The 4,772-nt window shown below is 44.8% G+C and overlaps 1 protein-coding gene across 1 annotated transcript in view; it reads left to right on the forward strand.

The window, feature by feature from the left end:
- The window catches only part of LOC116362210 (CD5 antigen-like), a 15,313-nt gene extending 14,392 nt beyond the window's left edge, over positions 1-921 (forward strand). The window contains exon 9 of the mRNA XM_031816531.1: positions 13-921. The gene's annotated coding sequence lies outside the window, so the exon portion shown is untranslated. The remainder of the gene's footprint in view (positions 1-12) is intronic.
- The last annotated feature ends 3,851 nt before the right edge of the window (positions 922-4,772 follow it).

Below are 4,772 nucleotides of genomic sequence, written 5' to 3' on the forward strand. Positions count from 1 at the left end.
TGTCTTTGACAGGAGAGAGACCAGACTCTCCTTCTGACAGCAGGAAGAGTCCTTCAGGGAAACCAGACCCCGAGACGTCCAAACCAGCAGGACGACATCACTGTTCCCAGTGTGGAAAGAGTTTTACTCAGTTAGGGAGCCTGAGAACACATAAGAGAATTCACACTGGGGAGAAGCCTTACCACTGTTCCCAATGTGGAATGACATTTACCCAGTTAGGGAGCCTGCAAACGCACGAGAGAATACACACTGGAGAGAAGCCTTACCACTGTTCCCAATGTGGAATGAAGTTTACCCAGTTAGGGAGCCTGAAAACACATAAGAGAATACACACTGGAGAGAAGCCTTACCACTGTTCCCAATGTGGAATGACGTTTACCCAGTTAGGGAGCCTGCAAACGCATGAGAGGGGACACACAGGGGAAAAGCTTTTCCAATGTTCCCATTGTGGAAAGAGTTTTGGCCAGGTAGGAAACCTGAACAAGCATGAGAGGACACACACAGGTAAGAAGATGTACCGCTGCTCCCAGTGTGGAGAGAGATTTACCCGGTTAAGGTACCTGAAAGAGCATGAAGGAATACATACAAATACACAGGAGGAGAAGACATACCACTGCTCTCATTGTGGAAAGACATTTTCCCAGTCAGAGAACCTGAAAACACATGAGAGAATCGAGAGGCTGTGTTCTGACTTGTGTTTTTAACTGAGAATGTGTGTATTTGTTTGGGCTGTCAGACTTGAGTTCACTTTGTGTGATGTTAGTGCACTATTTTTAATTGTGATTAATCCATTGTCTGAAAGGGTTAAAAACACACTGAAAACATCCAGAATACATCCTATATACAGCTACAATCTACAATGCCATGTAAACACAAGATGACATTGAGGTTAAATAAAGTGTGATTTATCAATGGAACATATTTTGACACGTCCACTGTGTGTCTCTGTAGAGTCATAATATCCATAACAACTAGAGGTCAAACAGGGAGATGGTTCCATTCATTTTCCCCACAGGGCTGTGTTTTGTTTAGACTCACCCTGGTGTGATGTTTTGATAACCATGTAAACCTCTCTGGGACAAGGTGACTGAGGACACAGTGTGTTGTCAATTTATTGTCATGTTTTTAAAATGGTATAACTGCCTTTATTTTAGCTGGACCCCAGGAAGAGTAGCTGCTGCCTTGGCAGGAACTAATGGGGATCCATAATAAACCCCAGGAAGAGTAGCTGCTACCTTGGTAGGAACTAATGGGGATCCATATTAAACCCCAGGAAGAGTAGCTGCTGCCTTGGCAGGAACTAATGGGGATCCATAATAAACCCCAGGAAGAGTAGCTGCTGCCTTGGCAGGAACTAATGGGGATCCATAATAAACCCCAGGAAGAGTAGCTGCTGCCTTGGCAGGAACTAATGGGGATCCATAATAAACCCCAGGAAGAGTAGCTGCTGCCTTGGCAGGAACTAATGGGGATCCATAATAAACCCCAGGAAGAGTAGCTGCTGCCTTGGCAGGAACTAATGGGGATCCATAATAAACCCCCAGGAAGAGTAGCTGCTGCCTTGGCAGGAACTAATGGGAATCCATATTAAACCTCAGGAAGAGTAGCTGCTGCCTTGGCAGGAACTAATGGGGATCCATAATAAACCCCAGGAAGAGTAGCTGCTGCCTTGGCAGGAACTAATGGGGATCTATAATAAACCCCAGGAAGAGTAGCTGCTGCCTTGGCAGGAACTAATGGGGATCCGTAATAAACCCCAGGAAGAGTAGCTGCTGCCTTGGCAGGAACTAATGGGGATCCGTAATAAACCCCAGGAAGAGTAGCTGCTGCCTTTGCAGGAACTAATGGGGATCCGTAATAAACCCCAGGAAGAGTAGCTGCTGCCTTGGCAGGAACTAATGGGGATCCATAATAAACCCCAGGAAGAGTAGCTGCTGCCTTGGCAGGAACTAATGGGGATCCATAATAAACCCCAGGAAGAGTAGCTGCTGCCTTGGCAGGAACTAATGGGGATCCGTAATAAACCCCAGGAAGAGTAGCTGCTGCCTTGGCAGGAACTAATGGGGAGCCATATTAAACCCCAGGAAGAGTAGCTGCTGCCTTGGCAGGAACTAATGGGGATCCATAATAAATACAAATACTTTTACCAATATATTCGTCTCCTTTTACTCTCTGCTTAAAATATGCTAATTAGCATCAAAGTAGACAACATGCAAGACTACAAATCTCTGCAAGCTCCAGCAATTAATCTCTAGCCGACACCTTTCACAGAACAGTTCACAGAATTGTCCATTGAATAAATGTTGACAATTTAATCATTGCTACATTAAGGCCTGATTTGCGGAGTGCTGCAGAGATGGTTGTCCTTCTGGAAGGTTCTCCCGTCTCCACAGAGGAAATCTGGATTTCTGTCAGAGTGAACATCGGGTTCTTGTTCACCTTTAGATTGATTAAGAACAAGTTGATTGACAAGTCATGAAAAATGGAATAAACCACATTTTGGCTGTGATAAAAGATATGCCTCTGGGGTCAAAATGATCCATGTCAGAACTATGGTTCAATTTATTTATTTTTATTTATTTTATTTTATTTATTTATTTATTTTATTTTACCTTTATTTAACCAGGTAGGCAAGTTGAGAACAAGTTCTCATTTACAATTGCGACCTGGCCAAGATAAAGCAAAGCAGTTCGAAAGATAAAACGACACAGAGTTAAACATGGAGTAAAAACAAACATACAGTCAATAATGCAGTATAAACAAGTCTATATACAATGTGAGCAAATGAGGTGAGAAGGGAGGTAAAGGCAAAAAAGGCCATGATGGCAAAGTAAATACAATATAGCAAGTAAAATACTGGAATGGTAGTTTTGCAATGGAAGAATGTGCAAAGTAGAAATAAAAAATAATGGGGTGCAAAGGAGCAAAATAAATAAATAAATAAAAATGAAATACAGTTGGGAAAGAGGTAGTTGTTTGGGCTAAATTATAGGTGGGCTATGTACAGGTGCAGTAATCTGTGAGCTGCTCTGACAGTTGGTGCTTAAAGCTAGTGAGGGAGATAAGTGTTTCCAGTTTCAGAGATTTTTGTTGTTCGTTCCAGTCATTGGCAGCAGAGAACTGGAAGGAGAGGCGGCCAAAGAAAGAATTGGTTTTGGGGGTGACTAGAGAGATATACCTGCTGGAGCGTGTGCTACAGGTGGGAGATGCTATGGTGACCAGCGAGCTGAGATAAGGGGGGACTTTACCTAGCAGGGTCTTGTAGATGACATGGAGCCAGTGGGTTTGGCGACGAGTATGAAGCGAGGGCCAGCCAACGAGAGCGTACAGGTCGCAATGGTGGGTAGTATATGGGGCTTTGGTGATAAAACGGATTGCACTGTGATAGACTGCATCCAATTTGTTGAGTAGGGTATTGGAGGCTATTTTGTAAATGACATCGCCAAAGTCGAGGATTGGTAGGATGGTCAGTTTTACAAGGGTATGTTTGGCAGCATGAGTGAAGGATGCTTTGTTGCGAAATAGGAAGCCAATTCTAGATTTAACTTTGGATTGGAGATGTTTGATATGGGTCTGGAAGGAGAGTTTACAGTCTAACCAGACACCTAAGTATTTGTAGTTGTCCACGTATTCTAAGTCAGAGCCGTCCAGAGTAGTGATGTTGGACAGGCGGGTAGGTGCAGGTAGCGATCGGTTGAAGAGCATGCATTTAGTTTTGCTTGTATTTAAGAGCAATTGGAGGCCACGGAAGGAGAGTTGTATGGCATTGAAGCTTGCCTGGAGGGTTGTTAACACAGTGTCCAAAGAAGGGCCGGAAGTATACAGAATGGTGTCGTCTGCGTAGAGGTGGATCAGGGACTCACCAGCAGCAAGAGCGACCTCATTGATGTATACAGAGAAGAGAGTCGGTCCAAGAATTGAACCCTGTGGCACCCCCATAGAGACTGCCAGAGGTCCGGACAGCAGACCCTCCGATTTGACACACTGAACTCTATCAGAGAAGTAGTTGGTGAACCAGGCGAGGCAATCATTTGAGAAACCAAGGCTGTCGAGTCTGCCGATGAGGATATGGTGATTGACAGAGTCGAAAGCCTTGGCCAGATCAATGAATACGGCTGCACAGTAATGTTTCTTATCGATGGCGGTTAAGATATCGTTTAGGACCTTGAGCGTGGCTGAGGTGCACCCATGACCAGCTCTGAAACCAGATTGCATAGCAGAGAAGGTATGGTGAGATTCGAAATGGTCGGTAATCTGTTTGTTGACTTGGCTTTCGAAGACCTTAGAAAGGCACGGTAGGATAGATATAGGTCTGTAGCAGTTTGGGTCAAGAGTGTCCCCCCCTTTGAAGAGGGGGATGACCGCAGCTGCTTTCCAATCTTTGGGAATCTCAGACGACACGAAAGAGAGGTTGAACAGGCTAGTAATAGGGGTGGCAACAATTTCGGCAGATAATTTTAGAAAGAAAGGGTCCAGATTGTCTAGCCCGGCTGATTTGTAGGGGTCCAGATTTTGCAGCTCTTTCAGAACATCAGCTGAATGGATTTGGGAGAAGGAGAAATGGGGAAGGCTTGGGCGAGTTTCTGTTGGGGGTGCAGTGCTGTTGTCCGGGGTAGGAGTAGCCAGGTGGAAAGCATGGCCAGCCGTAGAAAAATGCTTATTGAAATTCTCAATTATGGTGGATTTATCAGTGGTGACAGTGTTTCCTATCTTCAGTGCAGTGGGCAGCTGGGAGGAGGTGTTCTTATTCTCCATGGACTTTACAGTGTCCC

Source organism: Oncorhynchus kisutch, unplaced genomic scaffold (assembly GCF_002021735.2).
Source record: "Oncorhynchus kisutch isolate 150728-3 unplaced genomic scaffold, Okis_V2 scaffold816, whole genome shotgun sequence".
Classification (NCBI taxonomy): domain Eukaryota; kingdom Metazoa; phylum Chordata; class Actinopteri; order Salmoniformes; family Salmonidae; genus Oncorhynchus; species Oncorhynchus kisutch.